We start from the raw sequence: 21368 nt of genomic DNA on the forward strand, positions 1-21368 counted from the left end.
GGAACCGTGGGGGAATTGAGGATCATCATTGGAGAGAAAAGGGGGATTCTCAGGATTGAACACGGGTAGATGGGAGAAGCGCAAGGTCCACCAGTATCATGGGAGCTCAGATGGGGGAATCAAGCATCACTGAAGAGATGATAAGGGGGTGGAGTGCGGTGAGGCTAGGCTGGGAAAGGAGAACCATTGCTGGGGGAATGTGGTTTGAAGGAAAGGAATATAAACATGGTTGTTTCCCCTGGCGTTAAAAGGCCTAGTTACTGCACTGCTCTAAGTAAAAGAACAGGTTCTTCTTTCGAAATTAGATCCTTAGTAATAAGAAGCGGAGGACGCCCAACACGACACTGTCTGCTCCTAAGCATCACTTTTCTAGGTTAGCACCCACAAGTCCCCCCGCCCGTCTCGCTCGCTAGAACTCTGACAGCCTCGAACGCGCGGCCGCTCAGCTCATCTACCTTGAGGGGCGGCAACGAGGAGGAGGAGGGGGTGGGGTTTGCGCGCGACAGAACGCGGATGGGGGCGGTGCTTTACAGTCCTCAGCAGAGAGCTGCGGCGGTTACAGGTGCTGCAGGCCGGGAGTGCGAGCCGGAAGGGAAGGAGCGCAGGACGTAAGGCGACGGCTGTCTGTGAGCAGGTGCGCGAGCTTGAGGTCCACGCGCGCGCTCCCTCCCCCCCCCCACCTACACCGAGGAGCGAGAGAAGCGCAGGGGTCCGTGGCGCCTGCGAAAGAGCAAACGCCGACAGGGAGCCGGGAGATAGGACCGGGAGCCGAAGTGAGTGAGCGAGCGAGCGAGCCTGGCCGGGAGCGGCTGCAGGATGAGGGAGGTTACTGGCTGCAGTGGGTGCAGGATGAGGGAGGTTACTGGCTGCGGTGGGTGCTCCCGAGCGGTGTCGCCGATTCTGGCCGTGGTCGGTTTACTTCAGTGTGTAATGAGTGACTCTCGTCGTCGTCCCCCCCCCCCTCCCGGGACATGTCAGCAGCGGGAGGGTGAAGGGGTCACGCGGTTTATATTTAGGAGGGGGAAGGTGTTTTGCACCTTTTAAAAAAAGGTTGCGGATATTTGCGGCTCTGTTTTTTGTCGGGGGGGAGGAGGGAAAGGATGTAATCCTGGTGTCTGCTGGGCGGCGAGGGGTGGAGGAAACCTGATCCGAAACCCGCAAGGGGGGAGAGGGAGAACTGGCCCGTAAAGCGTGACTCCTGCTACTCTTTCTCTTGATAAGGATAGTTTCAAGTTTGAGAGATGATTTGGTGAAATCTGCATAAAAGGCAAAAAAAAAAAAAAAAAAAAGGTGTTAGTGTTACGTTAAGGTATCTTTGCATTTTCATCAGCATTCCCATTCATTTTAGAAGCAAGTCTACATTTATTTATTTATTTATTTATTGTTTTTGTTATACCGAGTTTCATGATAGGCATCACATCAACCCAGTTTACAAATAACAAAGTGTGTAAAGCATAACGTAACGTAAAAAACAATATTTTCAATAAGAACCTTGAACTTTAAATACAGTGAATCAGATAAAGGACGTGAGAGAGTTACTTTTTTAAACTTACACATATTTACAAAACTTTCAGCACAGTTGACGCTTGCCAGAGAGAGGATGCGGGTTTTAAAGGACTCTTGCAGACGTTTGAAATGTTGAAAAGTACTCCCCGCCCTACCTCCGCGTTTTTTCTTTGCCAAGTAAAAACGCAAACAGATAAACCTACCTGTTTATCTAGCATGTGAACATTTTAATTCGATTGGCAGTTTATTGCCAACAAAAATTAGGCTTGGCAGTAGAGTAAAAAATGCAGTACAGAGAGGACAAGTATCTCCTTATTCATCATTTTCATGCAACAAGTTTTGTTTTTTTTTTTCTTGTATTGATGGTAAAGGATGGGCGATACAAGAAGTGCTAAGGGTGTAAGGGACCATTGGGTCTCCTTGGTTTGAATGGGACTTTGGATGGTAGAGGAATGCTTAAAACTGGTTATTTCTTTCTGTGGGCTTTTGACTGTATTGGACACGCTCTTTGTGATTTTGGTAAGGGAGTGTGTCTTTAACCCAAAATTCTGCGCATTCAAATAAGTAGGAATGCTCTACAAAACTTCAGTTTATAAGGCAATTTTTTACCTTTCAGTTATGCTTTACCCACCAAAAGCAGGTGATATGTGGCCTCTTAGAGCAGGTAAACAGTTTAGAGTTAGTGGTGGGAGACATGACAGTCTTCAAATTATGATGTCCTGCTGCATCTGTGTTCTGCCTTTGTGCACTGTATCTGCTGTAGTCCCTAGTTGCTTTTGACAGGTAGGGAGAAATGGCAGAACGGTCAGATTGAGATAACTGTAATTGAGGGTAATATGGTGAGCATTTTCTGGAAATGTTTAAGCCCATGGGTAAGAGATGTGTTACATTTCCCAAGTTACTACTTTTACAAACAGTTCAGTACTACAGAGACAGAGATTATTTATTTAAGCATTTTATATACCATCATGCCTAATAAAAATCACAATGGTTCACAAGAGACATTCAAAGATCATGGCTATTTGATAGTTTGAGACATTCATGCTGTGGGTCTGTACATTCATTGGGTCAGTTCAATACATTCATAACTCAGTTAATACTTGAAAAAGGAATAATAGATGACATGCGGGCCGATACAGTAAGGTGCGGTAGAAAGAGGTGCGTTAGGGCCGGGCGCACCCGCGTTTGCCGCACGCACAGTTCGGATCACATACCGCTCGATACTCTATTTAAATGGCATGCAAATGTAAGCCGCGTCCATGAAGCGCAATCCATTTTACTGTATAGGCGCTATACAGTATCCTGAGTGCGCTGGTACCTGTCATTTCAAATGTCATTTCAAATGACAGGTATCAGGAAGTGGATCCCAACTTTAACCAAAAGAAAACCTAAAATCCCCTCCTCCCGAAGCAAGGCAGGCGAAAAGCGACTCGACATGTAAAGTATTGTGAATAAGTGTAACCAAAGTAAATTTACTTTTTCTTTCTTTCAGCCTTCTCTGCCCTCCTCCGGAGGCGCGCACCACGGCTCCCCTGCCTCCCGGGGGCAGCCGGCGGCGAAAGCGGCTTCCAGCGGCCCCCGCCGGCGAAGATGGACGAACGCATGTCCGTAGTGCACGGGCGCTCAAGCCAGCGAAAGCACATGAATGGGCATGCGTGACGTCACGGCGTACATTCATACACTTCGCTGGCTTGAGCGCCCAAATTGACGGGCCCCCAAGTCAGCGAAAGCGTATGAATGTACGCCGAGACGTCACGCACGTTCATGTGCTTTCGCTGGCTTGAGCACCAGTGCACTACGGGCGTGCGTTCGTCCATCTTCACCGGCGGGGGCCACTGGAAGCCACTTTCGCCGCCGGCTGCCCCCGGGAGGCAGGGGAGCCGCGGTGTGCGCCTCCGGAGGAGGGCAGAGAAGGCTGAAAGAAAGAAAGAAAAAGTAAATTTACTTTGTTGACATGTAAAGTATTGTGAATAAGTGTAGAGTCGCTTTTCGCCTGCCTTGCTTCAGGAGGAGGGGTTTTTAGGTTTTCTTTTGGTTAAAGTTGCTTCGGGAGGAGGGGAGAGAGGACTGGGGCTGCCCCGGAGACAGGCACCCATGGACACGGCCAGGGCAGGTGAGCGAGGGCTGGGGGAAAGTTTGCCGCCTACCCTTACCCCTGCCTCTAACGCAGGGGTAAGGGTAGGCAGTAAATTAGCAGGTTAAACGTGCGGTAAAACTGCAGGTTTAAAACGATAATCGGGGTGCGCGTTACTGTATGGAAGGGAATAGCTAATCCGATCGTTTACATCTCATATACATGCCGCGGGCGGAAAGGGTTACCCGTTGATTTAAAGAAGCGATAAGGATGGGTTAAAAGGGATAGTGAATCGCAGGTTGGACTAACGCGGCCAAATTGTGAGTAGAAAGCGGGTTAGAAGCAGGGTAACCGCGGCCGCACTTTACTGTTTTGGCCTGATGGTGAGTAAAAGGCATAGCTCATGACAGAGTATGCATAAATAATTGTTCTTCACTTTAGGTTGAGTGTATCTGAGTGGGAATTATTTGAGAATGTAATTTAGTTCATTAAGTGTCAATTTAGAGACTCCTTTTTTTTCTAATTATTAGGTTAGGTTGTATGTGTGTTTGAAGAGCCATGTCTGGGATCAGTCGTAGCCTGCCAGGTAGGGAGTTCCACAGATTTGGTCCAGCAATGGAAAAGGGACGGTCTCTTATAGGTGTCAAGTGTGTGCTTCGTATGTTGGACGGACCATGAACCCTTATTTTGGGATCTTAATGATCAGTGGGGGTTGTAAGGTTGTAATGATATGCCATTCATATTAGTGTTATTTGAGCGATAATATTAAATATTAAAATTAGTACTTTTAAATTGGATTCGGAAGTGAACTGGTAACCAGTATAATGAGATTAGTGCTGGAGAAATGTGATTGAGTTTTTTTGGCTCTTAGCGTATTGCAGATGCATTTTGCAATATTTGTAATGGTTTTAAGAGGTATTGAGGCAGACCTAGAAAATAGGGAGTTGCAATAGTCTAGGTTTGAGAAAATTAAGGTTTGCAATACAGTTCGGAAGTCTTCGAAGGTTAGTAAAGGCTTCAGATGTTGTAGAATCCTTAACTTGTAGCCAGATGTGATTGGCTTATTGATGTTTCTTCATTGTGAGGTTCTCATCCAGTTGTATGCATAGATCCTGTACTTGGTCAGAGGGCATAATTTTAAAATTACTGAGGTCAGGAGCTGGTGGTTTGTTGATTGGGTTTTTTTTTCTTAACCAGATAATTTTGGGGGGGTTTTAGGGTTTAGTGGCCAGTTTTATGTTTTAGATCCTGCTGAATTGCTTTCATATGGATTGACAGTTGATTCAGTGTATTCAAGAGATTTGGAGAATGGAATGTAGAACTGTATGTCAGCATACAGGAAGAATGTGTTCCCAAGGTCTGTAAGAACCTTGGAAAACATAGAGGGAGCATATAAATGTTGAAAAGAGTTGCAGATAGAGCAGAGCCTTGGGGAACACTGGAATCAGACTGGAAAGTGTCAAATATATGGAATTACCCAGTTTTACTTGGAAAGATCTTTTTGATAGAATGAGAGGATATATCTATCCTGTTTTTCAGGATATCCACAATGAATAGGCATATGAGAGAGATTTTCCTACAATAGAGGCAATGCATGCAAATCTGTCTTGTGCCTATTTATTGTGGATATCCTGATAACCTGGCCTGTTTGTGGCTCTTGAGGACCATAGTTGTCTGCTACTGAACTAGACATAAGAATGTAAGAGATGCCATACTGGGTCAGAGTAGGCAAGGAAGATCTGCCACCAGCTATCTAGGTAAATTGTATTGGAATAAAGGGAAAAATTCTGGACAAACAGGGAATAGCAACAGAGGTGTGAGATGTCTAAGAACATGTTGTTGGAAAGCTGTTTAGAACCATAGTTGTCTGCTACTGAACTAGGACTACTACTAGATGAGACAGGAAGTTCTAAGCTCTTGAAAGATTGGTGTGATCTGATCATACATTTTGCAACATCTGTGTACACACTCATCATTTGGGATGAAGATAGGTTGTGACTCGGTTGTTGAAAAGACAGCTGCAGGCAACAAGAAGTTAAGAAATGAAAGTATGAATAGGGGTCTTTGCAGAAATGGAATATGAAAATGAGCATAGGCTGTGTTGCATGGATGGTGAAAAGTAGATCTCAGTATAAACTAAGAATCATGAAATTTCTTAGAATATTATGGACAGTGGAATCAATTATAAGGGTAAAATTGAAAAGAGGGGTTACAGACTTGTATGTGGTTTTGGTGTGATCCAGGCTTTCTAGATGGTTTTATACCCTTCTAGTTGGATAATACTGTTAGTCATGTGGACTGTTTTGGTTAATTTGTATCAAAGGTTTGGAAAGAGTCAAAGACCCTTGTGGAATCCGGATAATGTGGTGCATCATATCCTGTTGAAACAAGCAGAGATTGAAATTGGTTTTATTTAAATATTCATATCTAGTGCTAGCCCTTCAGTTTGTTGACATACGGGAAATTGAGTCTGGCAGCATAGTGATTCTATCTCCCCCTCTTTTCTTCCCGCCCCCATGCCAGTTCCAGTGTTTTGCTTAAGCTTTCCTTGTGTTCTTGATTAGTAGAGGACTCTTGTGCTGTCCCCAGCAAAACCATCTAGCAGTGTGGAGAAAAATCCTAAATCTAGTTTAGTTTTTATTGGCAAGGATGACTAAACCTTTAAATCCGTCAGTGATGCCAGGTTCAGTTTTCTTCATTGTGTTCTGGGATGGGAGTGGCAGTATTTGTTTTGCTGATGTAATTTATCTGCATTGTGCAGTACTTGCTTACTGTGCTGCAGGAGTATAGTGGCAAATTAGATTTACTTAGTCGATTTATATGTATTTTAGTAAGCTATGAAGAACCAGAGCTCTGTAAGTGTTTATGGAAAAGTAGTTGAGGCGGGTCTTTGAGAAGAGAAGTAGAGAATTGTAAGACTTAGTTTTGATTTTGTCACTTGATTAAGACTGAGGAGTATAATGCTGCAAATGACCTCTGATGCATTCGAAACAACATTGACGGCTTCTGCCCTGGTTGTTGATGCCCACAGGCTCTCATAGTTGTGGGCCTTAGGCCTTCGTGGGGATGTGCAGCAAAGGCTTATGGGCTTGCCTTGCAATGATGGGAATTCCTTCAAAGATAAGGTAAAAGAAGTAGTAGAGCTTATGAAAGTCTACCATTCTGTGTTTTGGACCCTGCCCACTGCCATCACTGTACCACTTTCCACATCTTGGAGCTTTCATAGTGGTGCATGTAAGAAGCCATCTTCCCCCAAACTCTTCCTGGATCTACTTGCCCCCAAAAGCAAGGTTCAAGTCATCGTCATCAAGATCAGAAGAACTTATGTTCTTATGTATGTTTCTTATGTTCTTAACTGTAAGCCCCATACAGCCACTCAGTCAAAACAAGGGACTGGCTTTTGAGTGACTCAAGAGTAGGTAGCCAAACTCACACATTCTGTTCTAGAAGACCTTGCTGTAGGCAGGAGGTTAAGTGACTCTTTTGTAAAACGCTGGCCAGTTGACTAACTTGAGGTAGCTGGGTTCTCTGGATCATAAAGGGAAGGCTGGTGTTTGTTAATGTCTATAGTGACTGCAATGGAACGTAATTTTTGTGTATAGAGGAAAAGACCTCAGCACTGGTATTTTTCTGAATAGGTTTACCAGAATATGGACCAGTTGGTGCAATCATGGGTCAAAAAACCTCTCATGATTATATCTTTTATTGAAAATATATTTTTTACATTTTTGAGTTTTTGATATTTTTTTAAAAATTGTCAGACACATCTGTAGATATCGAACTGGTTCCAAAAATTCTAATGTCTTGTTAGAGTATTTTTAAGAAGTTCCAGACCTGCAATGAAGCTTAGCTGGTTTTTTAGTAATGGAATTAAGCTGGTATCATTCTGTGTCTGCCAACCATTCTTGCAGTCTCTAATACATTGCCCGATCATGCAACAATTCTAGCCGCGGTCTCATCGGCACTTTAAAAAGCTGCCGGGGAATCTGTTCTAAACAAAAATCTTGACGGCACTTCTTAAAAATACTCTAACAAGACATTAGAATTTTTGGAACTAGTTCAATATTTACAGATGTCTGACAACTTAAAAAAAAAATCAAAAACTCAATTTAAAAAATATATTTTCAATAAAAGATATAATCATTAGAGGTTTTTTGACCCATGATTGCACCAACTGGTCCATATTCTGGTAAACCTATTCAGAAAAATAGCAGTGCTGAGGTCTTTTCCTCTTTACACAAAAATTACGTTCCATTGCAGTCACTATAAACATTAACATACACCAGCTATTTTTTTTTCTTTTTATATGACTATACACTGGTGGTTCCTTAAGTATTGTTTCATAAAGAAAGGCTACAAATTACAACTATTTGAAATCCCTCCAAATGCCTGCCTGAAAAAGCATTAAAGTTTACTCAGCACCTGTTCTACACCTGCTCAGATTAGAATATTTTTTCCCGTCGATAGCAGGGCTGAATTAGCCATGCTGTCCTGGGATCTGTCAATCAGGTCCGGGAGGCGGAGCTTGATAAGCAGAGGTTAGTTTTTGTTCCCTCTGCGGCTGCGCGTGTGTTCCCGCGCAGGAAGTAACAGATTCTTCTCAGTCTGTTTCTTCCGCGCGCGGGATCGCACGCAGAGCTATCTTTCTCCTCATGTCCAAATCGGGGTTTAAGCGGTGCCACTGTGGCAAGGTGATGTTGGTCACGGACGGCCATGATTGATGTTACCGCTGCCTCGGCGGCAACCACGATGTGGAAAACTGCGAATTTTGTGCCTGAATGTCGCCAAGGGCTAAAAAACAGCGAGCCTACTGACTAAAGGAGCTGTTGAGTACATTGGACCCATCGGAGGCCCATTCTTCACCGGGCCCGGTGAAGAAACCTCCACATTCAGTCAAGAAGGCGGCCTCATGGGAAACCTCTCGTTCGAGAGAAACAGGACAAACTCAGGTACGGGGAAAGCAGGGCTCTGACTTACCCAACCGGAGTCAGTCGTCTAGTCACTCGACTCCCAGCCGTGAGTCGACACGAGACAAATCGCCACGCCAAGAAAGCATAGCCATGACAAAACGGGCGCATTGGTGCGCAAGACGACGACGGCACTGTCAGAGAGAAATAATGTGGCACCGGAACCTTCCACGCGCCACACGGCGCCGCACCCATCGGCGATCATGGCGGCACTGGAACCGTCTGCGCACAAGACAGCGCCAGACCCATCGACGCGCAAGATGGTGTCAGTTATTATCGGCCAGTACTACGGCCCCGCAGCCATCATCGACGCACGTAAGGATGATGGTCACAGTCAGGACTGGACGCAGACCAGAATTATATTCCTTATCCGGAAAATCTGTGCAAGTTCCTCCAGTAACTAGCCTCATATCCGCGGATAAACACAAGAGACATTACAAGCATAAACACCACTCCAGATCACACTCTATTTCCAGTGACTCTAGACACAGGATGTCAGATACCTCGACCAAGAGATCAAGACACACACATACTCGAGCCGCGTTAGCAAAACGAGACCCTAAACATAAACATAAGCACCAGATGCCTAGTCAGGTGATACCATCACGGCACAAGTCTATAGACGTAAGTCCGTCTACTTCTAGATCCTCATTGGCTTCGCATCATAAGATGAAACTCCAACAATCACCAATCTGCCTTACCTCATCGCAGGCATCCCCGTCATCTACGAGCGCCTCGGAGGCACAGGACGACATATCCCGACCACTCGAGAAACTGGAGCCACAAAAGACGAGTAAACCTACCATGCCTCAGGCAACAAAAGACGCCTTTTGGCAGTTATCTCAGTCATTGCCTGGCTTTTACGAAACACTGGAAGCTTCGTTTACGTTAGGCAAATCAACTCCAGATTCAGTCATCGAACCTACTACTACATCTCCGAGAGACTCAAAAAGTGAACCACCTTCCTCCCCGAGGAAAGTAACCCCACGTGAGTGAGTCACAGACACATCCGGACTCTCAGGAAGATTCTCACTCCCCTTCCAGATCACCATCCTCATCAACTGGTTTTCCATCGGACACACCTGAGGTGCCACAAGAACCATATTCCCCATCGGAAGACCTATCATATCCCAGATTTCTAGAGAAGATGGGCAATATCCTGCAATTGCAGGTTCAAAAGGAACCTGACCCCAGGTCAGAGACCCTAGGACTGTTAAAAATCTTCGATGTTCCCGGGGAACCTACCACACTTCCTCCACATGATTTACTTCATCGACTGCTTCTAAAGTCTTGGGAAACACCCCAGTCATTACAAGCAGTTTCCAGGAAATCAGACATTAAATTCCCTATCAAGAAAGATACTCCATACGCACTCCCGCACGACTCGGTGGTAGTGGAATCGGCGATGCAGCGGTTTAAGAAACTTAAGCTTCATGCAGCCTACCCCCCAAACAAAGACTACAAATATCTGGATGAAGTGGGACGAAAAATTTACCAAAATGCAATGCTAACCACAAGGAGTATGCATCATCTGTTCTATATGGTGCAATACATGTACGAGTGCATCCAGGCAACAAAAGGATTGCTCTCAACAATAGGAGATCAACCACCTCAGACCCTACATGACATGGAGGAATGCACCAGACATCTCCTCCGATCTGTATATGAGGGCATGGAGACCTCTTCCAGGGCATCGGCGACAGCCATAGTGGCACGTAGGACAGCGTGGCTCCGCTCTAGTTCCATAAGGGAAGACGACCATGACAAACTGGCCAATCTTCCATGCACAGGGGAGAACCTTTTTGGCACAAAGCTACAGGAAACAGTGGGTAAACTAAAAGATGAGGCGATAGCTGTGCAGTCCTTGCAATCCCAACCGACTTATCAGTCCTTTAAGCGATTCTACCCATATACTCGTAAATCATCGTATGGACGCAGACCTTATAGGTCGTATCAAGGTTACCTCCCTCAATCATATCCTACATATCAGAGACCGCAAACTAACCAACAACAGTCGCAGGTACCTCGTAGAGGGAAACCGCGTACACCGCGTCAGCAAGGTCAACAGCAAACTTCTGCACCTAAGGCGACACAGTCTTTTTGAATTTAAAGCCACCATCACACCCCTCACCGCCGCCGGGGAGAATTCAATCGTGCCTTCAGGTTTGGGAACAAATAACATCCGACCAGTGGGTATTGGATATTGTGAGTCAGGGGTACCATCTTCAATTTCGGACAAAACCAAAATTACCCCATTTGCCCACCACACGGAGTGCGAGGAATCAACTACAACTCGAACACGAGATCTCCAACTTATGCAAGGAGAAGGCCATCGCGCTCCTATCCCAGAATCGTCGAAACGGGTTTTTACTCCCCTTATTTCCTGATTCCCAAAAAGTCAGAGGGCCTACTACCCATTTTAGATCTTCGGGAACTCAACAAATTCCTGATTAAGGAAAAATTCAAGATGGTATCCTTGAAATCGATTCTGCCACTACTGCAACCCAACGACTGGATGTGTTCAATCGACCTGAAGGATGTGTATACCCACATTCCAATCCATCCCTTGGCGGTACCTATGCTTTCGCTACAAGCACCAACATTACCAATACAGGGTACTCCCCTTTGGATTATCAGCTGCACCCAGAGTATTCACCAAGTGCATGGTAGTGGTGGTGGCTCATCTCAGACAACAGGGGATGACAATCTTTCCTTACCTGGACGATTGGCTAATTGTAGCCCCGACTCGGGAGCTGCTCCTGCATCAGCTCCACCAGATCCTTCAATGTCTACAGCAGTTGGGGTTAATGGTCAGTTTCCAAAAATCTCACCTACAACCAACACAACTACAATTCATAGGCACCTATCTGAATACCAGACAATCCAGAGCCTATCTCCCAGTGGACAGACAAATACAATTGAAACAACTACTACAGCACTTGCAGGCAAAACAGACAACCTCCGCACGACAAGTGTTAGTAGTTTTGGGTCATATGGCAGCGGCCAATTTCCTGGTTCCAAATACCAAGTTGCATATGAGACGCCTACAGTGGGGACTGAAGCGACAATGGAAGCAACACACATACAACCACTCACACAACCAATCATTCTTACAACAGAAATGAAAAAGGACATCGGTTGGTGGCTCTATCAGTCCACACTAATGAAAGGAGCATTGTTCCGTCACCCCATCCACAATTCAGTCCTAACTACCGACGCATCACGGAAGGGTTGGGGAGCACATCTAGAGGTTTACGAGACCCTGGGTCTCTGGACCTTGGCGGAACAGAATCTACAAATCAATTTGCTAGAACTCCGAGCAATCCGCAACGCTCTACAAGCCTTTCAAAAATTTCTGCAGGGCTGCAGAGTCATAATATACACAATCAAGTAGCAATGTTCTACATCAACAAACAAGGGGGATCGGGTTCGTGGGCCCTTTGCAAGGAAACGTTAATCATCTTTCAACATGCACACCAACATTCCATACATCTACAAGCCACTTACCTACCGGGCATCGCAAATACAAGAGCGGACAAGTTAAGTCGCATCTTCCATCCCCACGAATGGTCCCTCAATCCAGAAGTAGCACTCGTGTCTTCAACAGATGGGGGACACCATCAATCGATCTATTTGCACCGGAACTCAACAAACAAGTTCCAAGTTTGTTCCATAAGACCCAGCAAGATCCGAATGGCACAGGATGCGTTCCTAATTCCGTGGTCGATGGGTCTTCTATATGCCTTTCCTCCCATACCTTTGATCACCAGGACAATTCAGAGGTGCATAACGGACAGAGCTCAAATGATTCTTATCACCCCAGCCTGGCCTCGACAACCATGGTACAGTTACCTTCTTCACTTATCCAGCGACACACCAATCCGTCTTCCGAATCGACCAGATCTTCTACTTCAGGAACACGGAACTCTTCTACACCCGTTGCACTCATCCCTCCACTTGACAGCGTGGAGGTTGACCGGCCGTTATTAACGGAACAAAACCTATCACAGCACGCACAACTCATACTATTGGAGTCTAGGAAACCCTCCACTAGGAAGAATTAGTTACAATTGGAAACGCTATTCTACTTGGTGCACCTCCAATCACATATCACCATTGGATTGTCCACCTGAACAATTAATAGATTATTTACATACGCTATATGAAAAGGGATTAGCCACGTCTTCCATTCGTGTTCACCTCAGTGCCATTGCAGCCTACCATAGACCGTACAATGATATCGCAATATCTGCTCATCCAATCCTCTCTCCTTTCATCAAAGGACTATTGCACCTTCAACCTCCCGTCACAAGGCCGGCAGTTCCTTGGAATATCAACTCAGTCTTGGAATGACTGATGCTTCCCCCCCTTGAACCGATGGAGTCAGCACACACACAATATCTGACATGGAAAGTGGTATTTCTAGTAGCAGTCACTTCGGCAAGATGAGTCAGTGAATTACAAGCACTGGTACACTATGAACCGTACTTACAGTTTTTTCACCAAAAGGTAGTGCTTAGGACGCATCCATCTTTCTTACCAAAGATAATCTCTCAATTCCATCTTAACCAAAATATCGAACTACCGATATTTTTTCCAAAACCACATGCCAATGAGCATGAAAGACTACTTCACACCCTCGACTGTAAAAGGGCGTTAGCATACTACAGAAATAGAACGAACTCCCCATCACGACCTTCTCAACTATTTGTTTCATTTGACTCTAAGGCACCGGGTCTACCGGTAACAAAACGTACCATATCGAGCTGGATAGTCCAATGCATCCAATTCTGCTACGACAAACAAGACTGACTTCTTTCGCAAAAACCCAAAGCTCATCAGGTTCGTGCCCTAACGACTTCATGGGCGCACCTTAGGAATATACAACCAATAGATATCTGTAAGGCAGCTACATGGACATCACTCCATACCTTCACGTCACATTACTGCCTTGATCAGCAAGCAACTACGGATACAAAGATAGGACAAGCAATCCTACAATCTGTACCATCTCATCCCAAGTGATTGCCACAATCTCTTATATCACGTTCCATTAACAGAATAGATCCGAACGTGATCGGGAACTTGTGACTCCCAGGACATCATGGCTAATTCAGCCCTGCTATCGACGGGAAAAAACAAGTTTGCTTACCGTAAATGTTGTTTCCATAGATAGCAGGATGAATTAGCCATGCTGACCCACCCTCCTCCCTGGCAATCACAATCTTACACTTCTACCATCTACAGCTTAATCACAGACTGAGGAGAATGTTACTTCCTGCGCGGGAACACACGCGCAGCCGCAGAGGGAACAAAAACTAACCTCTGCTTATCAAGCTCCGCCTCCCGGACCTGATTGACAGATCCCAGGACAGCATGGCTAATTCATCCTGCTATCTACGGAAACAACGTTTATGGTAAGCAAACTTGTTTTTTTCTTTTGCAGGCCAGAGTGATTAAGCCTGAACACCATAGAAAAGAATGGGAATTCTAATCTGGGTACTTTCTGGTCCCCAAAAAAAGATGAGGATTTCATTCCATCTTGGACCTGTTGGGCCTTAAACAAATTATTATAAAAAGGAAATGTTCAAGGTGGTTACTCTGGACTCTGTAATTTCTCTTCTAAACAAAACTGGATCTACAAGAGATATAAATGGACATCCAATCCCAGGAGGTATCTTGATTTGTAGTAGGGGAAATGGCAACTTCAGTGTTGGGTTCTGCCATGGGTGAATACAAATCATTTGCATTTGTTGCGGCAGTTTTACATAAGATTCATGTTTCCCTGTTTTGGAGGGAAGGAAATAGCAAGTAGGAGTAAACAAGTTCATGTAGAGAACCATCTGGGTATTGCAGTTATTAGGCTTCATTGTATACTTCAGATCCATACTGAGCCCGACCCCCAACTGGAATTTACAGGGACTGTGCTAGACACAACTTTAGTCTCTGGTTTATCTCCCTGCCACAAGAGCCAAAAATATAGTGGCTGTGGTGGAAAGAATATTTTGGAATTAGCTGGCTTCGGCATAATTGAGAATGTGGAAGACCAGACAATCTAATTCTCACAGCACATTTCCAAATGAGACAAACCAAGTCTCACAGGAAATAAACCTCTTGGACTCCTGGATAATGTGTGGTGTTCTTCACAGTGGACTTTGTCCCCCCTACCAGCAGATCGAGGTAGAGTTCCAAACTTCTTCTCTGATGTTCTCCCCTATATAGGCTGGTTCAACAGGGAAGAACTCGGTAGTTCTATGAAGTTGGTCTATTAGAAGAGGAGGAAGAGGCAAGGGCAGTGGTCTATTTCCCTAGGGACTGGCCGGACCGGGGGACCCTCCTTAGGATGACAGCCATCCTAGGGCTAAGTATCCTCCTCTGGAGCAATCAGGCTGGTGGCCTCGCATTTCCCCAGTGCTGAGAAGAAAGTTTAAAAAAAAAAAAGTGTTGCAGTGGTGGGTAGGCCCAAGGAGCCGAAGTCCTGAACCCCCTGCCAAAAGGTAGGCCATGGACAGGGGGAGAAAGTGCCTCAACTGTGGTGCATGGCATGTTCCCAACGTTGTGGGATCTTTTTGCTGCAATTTCAACAGCACAACAAAGGGAGCTGCAGTGGAGAGTGTAGCAGTGAAAGCCCACCAGCACTAGATAGCTCCACAAGCCTGACGTCCCCAGCAATGTTGGAGCAGAGGAATGGCACGGATTGGGCATTGAGCCACTCGCCTGCAGCTTCAGAAGAGAAGGCAGGAGGCCAACTGGGGAAATTGCCGAGGGGGAATAAAAGGATTTTTCTATACAGTATGGTAATCATGCATAAAGCATATTGCCAAATGAAGAGCAAATTGGCCCAGGCACGTAGTCCACTAGAGGTAAGACCTCCCACAGATAAGCAGAAACTGGATACCGAAGGAGGGAAGAAGCAGAAGAAAATAGAGGATCAGGCCTCAGAGGAGGAAGAAGGTGGTACTGGGCTGGAACAGGATGACTTTGCAGTGAGACTGTCTAGAGGCCCTCATTACTAAACTTTTTCAGGTTCTAAGACTAATGGAAGAGCAGCCTAAGGATTTGAAGCGCAAGGGCAATCCTATTCTCATGGGAATTAAGAGGCTGGTGAAGATATTCCTAATCCATACTGTTTAGGATATGATTACAGTTGAGTGGACTTCCTCAGAGGCTAAGCTGCATAGCAGGAAGAATATGGAAAAACTGAATGTAATAGAACAAGTAGGCAAGGAAAAGTTCCTTACCCTACCCAAAGTAGATGCAGCTGTAGCTGTGGTCTCAAAGACAACTATCCCGGTCAAGGGGGACGCAGAACTCAAGGATCTTAAAGAAAAAAAAATGGAGACATTGCTCAAAAAAGACTTTGAGCTATCCATTCTTGTGTTGCAGATTATGATATGTGGGGGGTATGCGGCAAGGGCTTTGCTCCAGCAGCAGACCCCACAAAGAGGCAATGAGGAGGGCTCCCAGTCTAGTAGCAGCGAAGCAGCGCAGACAGAATCAGCAGCCACCTATGTGACTGATGTGTTGTATGATTTAATAAGAATCACGGCAAAACAGCCAGACGATTGCTGTGGCTAAAGAATTGGGTGTCAGATTCAGCGTCAAAGGCTAAGCTGAGCAAGTTCCCCTTTAAAGTCAAATTTTTCTTTGAAGAAGATTTGGAGAAGCTAATGAAGATCCTGGGGGAGTCCAAGCCACTAAGGCTGTCAGAGTACAGGAACAAGAAACCAGAAAAAGGAACTGGGAGTCAGTGGCCCAGTGATAGCCAACAGTACAGATGGTCGAGGTCCTAGTGGCAAAGAGAGTAGACTGGGATCTTGGGGGAAGCCCTTTTGAGGAGCCAGATAAGGCACCAGGGACACATGTTAGTAGGAATCAAACCTCCAGCAAGGGGAGTGAAGGTGCACAGATCTACTCGGCACTCCCTCCAGTTGGGGAAGACTTCAAGAAAATTCTGCGAGTGAGCCGAAGTAATGAAAGACCAGTAGGTTCTTGACATTATAAGAAAGGGTTATTATCCTGAGTTAAAAAGCCTGATAAAACAGAAATTTGTGCCGCAAGGGGAAAAGGCAGGCAGTACAGGAATCTGTATCTTAGGTTACTAGGTTTCCGAGCAATAGTTCAGTTCCCCCCTCAAAGGGGAAAAGGGAGAGACCAGTCCAGATTCCACCCCGGATATCGATAGTGAAAATAGGAAAGCAGAGTAGATCCCATGGAGGCTAGAACTAGATAGTAGTCAACATTCCAGTTCTGCAGGGGAATTTTGTGTTTGTGGATGAAGGCACACCTATTTCTCTTTTTTAGTTTGTAATTAGTTCTCAAAAGAAAAAAAGAAGGTAGCAGAAATTAAGCAAATGGGGGGGGGGGGAAGTGGGAGCAGGAGGGCAGCTTGACAAAAGGAGTCTCCACGCAGACAGGTGTATTTTCTTTTTGGATAGTGGTTAAAAAAAAAAGGGGGGGGGGGAGATGAAATATTCAGTACTTGAGTAAACGCAATGTTAAGCAGCAGGAAAAAATCGAGAGGGAATTAGGGACCAGATTGGTTAAGAAACTGCTGAATCAGCCAGATAGGGGGAATGTCAGAGAATGCCTCCATTTGCTGGTAGGGGGTACAAAACCCACTGTGAAGGCTGGTCTGTCAGGACTCAAGAAAAGAAAATTAGCAGATAGGATCTAATTGTATCTTTACGGAAGAGCTCAGACTACTTGTCTTGGTGATTCTCCCATTCCAATATGACCTGGTGTTTACCCTTCCAAGTCATTTGTCATAAAATTCTTAACCGCCGGTGCCTTCATCTTGGGAGTACTTACAAAGACTTTTCACCCAGGGACTATGCTCTCACCATGAAAATAATTTGCACATCAACCGGAGCTATGGATAGTTATGAATGCTGTAAATGATTTTAGGAGTCAAGTGCCCAACAAAATTCTTGTAGTGCAAACAGACAAACAGGTGATCCTCCCTGCTTGTTCAAGTAGAATATGAACAGGTTCCATCCTCCTGTGTTAGCGAACAATCAAGATTTGAAACTGCTATTTCTCACAGGATGATCCTAATAGCCATATACTTGGCAGGAAGAGACATAATTTTAACAGACAATTGATGTTTGAATTCTGGTCCAAGGTTCTGATATGCAGACACTAGGGAAAAAGCACAGGACAGCTTCTATGGCCAAATCTAAAAATAAAGCATGTTGTTAAGCAGCATTGTCTGAATTATCAAGAAGGCTGCTCACTCTGTAAAAATGTTGCTAGCGATAATTTTGTTATGGGTTTGACAGTTGCTTGGTTTTTATTGTAAATATTAATCTTAACAAAAGATATGGGGGTGACCTGCAAAGAGAAGCAGTTGCTACCATGAGAATATTACTGGGCAGATTGAATGGACCATTTGGTCGCCATCTGCCATCATTACTATGTTATGAGTGATTCTTGAATGAGGATGTAGCAAACAATCTTAAGTGGGGAACACCTGAGGTGGATCTGTTATGTCGCTGGCAAGGTATACTCACAGATGAGCAGGGCAAGTATGAGGCCCTTTCTTCATGTTGCACACATAACAAGTCAAATAGGTTAACTGTTGGCTTGGCAATAGTGAACCAGTAGTTCAAGTTGTGGATTAAGGTTAAAATCCACAGGTAAATGGGCCAGGTCCCAATTACAAGTGTATTTGGTCAAAACCAGAATCCTACACAGGGCTGAGGTTCTGTGGCAAGGAATCTGGGCAGCCTTCCAGTTGCTGGGAGCATTTCCATTTACCAGTACCTAATTTTGATGGCGGTCACTTCAGCCTGAGAAGTTGTTGACATCCAGGCCCTAGTTATCCACTTTTATACCAGATTTCATTATAATAAGTTAGTGCTATGCATGTATTCCAAATTCTTGCTTAAGGTGGTGTTGGATTTCCTTAATTACTCAGTAGTTCTTCTAACATTTTTCCCTTAGGCCAGATCTCCGTAAGGATGAAAAGGCCAATCATTCCTTGATTGCAAGATTGCTGTCACTTTCTATCTGGAGCAGACTCGAGTCCACAAAATAGCCCCCAATGTTTCTTTTGACTTTGCAGACAAAGCATAATGTTTGTAACCGATAGCAGATTCCATCTCCTTCTGTACTACCAAGGTAGCCTTAACTTTAACTGGGCATGTCAAAGGCCATAATGCTAGGACCATGGCATCTTTTCCTATCTAAGACCTACCTCTGAGGAGGTTTGTACGGCTGTTACATCTAAATGGGTTCATATCCTATTATTTTCTGGACATGACCTTTTGGTGGGATAATAGGTTTGAATTGTTCATTCATTTGTTCTCTGCAGTCTTTTTTTTTTTTTTTTTTTAAATCTCAATACCATTTCCTCCAAGGATCCATGTTTATAATTTTTTCTTGTGTAAATTTGTCCCAACCAAAAAAAAAACATTTTGCTTATTGATAGTTTTAAGTAATGATGTGCATGTTGTTTTTTTTTAAAGCAATTCTTGGATGAGGAAGTCCCATGTGTCTTATTCAATGTGCTAATGGTACTACTGCTCTTTAGAGAAAGCAAAGTTGCTTATCTATAATAGGTATTCTCAAAAGACAACAGTTCACTCACTTGTACCCTCCCTTTCCTTTGGAGGAGTTCCACCCCCCCCCCCCCACTCCCAAAAATAAAAATTCATAGTTTTTACATAAACTGAGGGAAGCTATCGGGGCCACTGCAACATGGGAACTACCATATATGGTGTGTGAGACATTTTTGCCCTTTTAGAAAGCTCTGGAAGAATCCATTCAATTTAATGCCTAGAATAGTTATATGAAAGTGGCCTACAGGCCAGCAGCTTTCTTATGTGTATCTATCTATCTATCCCTTTTAAATAGAACATACAGGTAATCTTATTTGTATTTTACATTAAGTAAAATTGGGGAGGCTTGATAGCAGTTGTGCACTGTCATGCAAAAGAAGCCTTTTGATTGCTGAGACCGCTTCAGAAGTAGAGTTCACATCCCCTGGGAGCTGGGGCACATGGAGAGGAAATGTCGTCATCTACTGACTGGATTTAGGGTTTATGCATACTAGGCTTTGGAGGAAGAAATGAGTTGTGGCTATTGGCCAAGTTTTGTTGCAGTGGTAGGGCTAAATTGCTTATAAAATAAGGGGAGTATACCAGGTGAAGGGTCATTATAATGTAGAGCCAGGGTGTACATTTTAGGGTATGTCAGCTAGCTGATCAAGGAATTTAAAACATAGCTGTGCTTTTTAGTCTTGGCACCACAGAAGCATTGCAAGTTTAGGAAGGGAGGATGTGTTGTGATGTCTTAAGCATGCAACAGCCTCCAGGCAAAGGAGTAATTGCTTTCACTGTGGTGGGCCCAGTCAAGGGAGGCATTCCTGTTCCTGCTGGCAGAGAGATACACTTGGTTCCTTCCCAGTGGTATGAGGTACAGGAGGGGAATGGGTAGAGGGATAAAAACATAAGAAATTGCCATGCTGGTCAGACCAAGGGTCCATCAAGCCCAGCATCCTGTTTCCACAGAGGCCAAACCAGGTCAGAAGAACCTGGCAAGTACCCAAACACTAGAAGATTCTATGCTACTGAGGCCAGTAATAGCAGAGGCCATTCGCTAAGTCAGTTTGATTAATAGCAGTTAATGGACTTCTCCAAGAACTTATCCAAATTTTTTTTAAACCCACCTACACTAACTGCACTAACCACATCCTCTGGCAACAAATTCCAGGAGCTTAATTGTGCATTGAGTGAAAAGAAATTTCTCCAATTTGCCTTAAATGTGCTACATGCTAACTTCATGGAGTGCCCCCTAGTCCTTCTATTATCCCAGGACAAGCAGGATGCTACTCCTCACATATGGGTGATGTCACTGACAGAGCCCTATTCCAGAAAACTTTTGACTGGCATCCTGAGCCTACTGAGCATGCCCAGCATGCCATGATCCCTCGAGCCACAGGGGTCTCCCATCAGTCTTCTTTTTTCCACGAAGCCGTTAGCCTCGCGGTTCTAGGAGTCCTGTGTGGTGAATTTTCACCTTACAAAAAAGTTTTAAAAAACCGGAAAAAACTTCAGACACCGTAGGAGTCTCCCTTTTTTTACCATCGCGGTAAGTCTCTCAGTTTTTTCCGTCGGTTCTGCAACTGTCTAATAGTGCCTGAAAGTCATTGAAGGCTGTCCGACTCTCAAAATGGCTACAGGGTTCAAAAAATGCCCTATTTGTTGCCACACTATGTCCATTACGGACCCACACTTAGTGTGTACTCTGCCTTGGCGAGGGCCACAATGTCTCGACATGCACAAGATGTGCCGAGATGACGCCAAAAGGCAGAAAGCTACGGATGGAGAAAATGAAACATTTGTTCCATCTCCAATTAATGCCTTCGCCATCGACGTCCACGCAGTCGTCTCCGGTTGGAGCGATAAGGAAGGTCGTCCTCAAGAAATGAAGACCGGACGAAGTGGGGGATCGGCCGTCACCAACCCCTTCGAAGTCTTCGATAAAATTGACGTCTGTCATTGAGAGAGGCATCGAGCACAAGCAAAAGCATCGGAGGCCTCATGATCCTGAAAGTGATCCGATAACTGGAGCTCCATCGACAGATCCAGAATCGGCGCCGAAGAAACCTCGGAGAGAAGATGCTCCACAGAGGCCTTCCACTCCACGGCGATCCTCTCCGATACCTGTGTCAGGAACCGTACCTCCCCAGGGCCCTGCGGAGGTATCGGAATCGCCTTCACTGCCTCCCCCCATAGCTGCTCTGGTTTCACCAGCTATGTGGGCGGAACTGGACGGTTACATCCGCCAGGCAGTTAGGGATGCGCTCCTCGATATGC

The 21368-nt window shown here is 45.0% G+C and overlaps 1 protein-coding gene across 5 annotated transcripts in view; it reads left to right on the forward strand.

Annotated features, from left to right (window-relative positions):
* Nucleotides 1–508: 508 nt before the first annotated feature.
* Nucleotides 509–21368, forward strand: part of LIMA1 (LIM domain and actin binding 1) — a 236304-nt gene continuing 215444 nt past the window's right edge. For 3 of the 5 annotated variants that reach the window (XM_029595006.1, XM_029595009.1, XM_029595011.1), the window contains exon 1: nt 509–634. The gene's annotated coding sequence lies outside the window, so the exon portion shown is untranslated. The other 2 variants (XM_029595008.1, XM_029595007.1) reach the window with 2 other exon arrangements.

Source organism: Rhinatrema bivittatum, chromosome 3, assembly GCF_901001135.1.
Source record: "Rhinatrema bivittatum chromosome 3, aRhiBiv1.1, whole genome shotgun sequence".
Lineage (NCBI taxonomy): Eukaryota > Metazoa > Chordata > Amphibia > Gymnophiona > Rhinatrematidae > Rhinatrema > Rhinatrema bivittatum.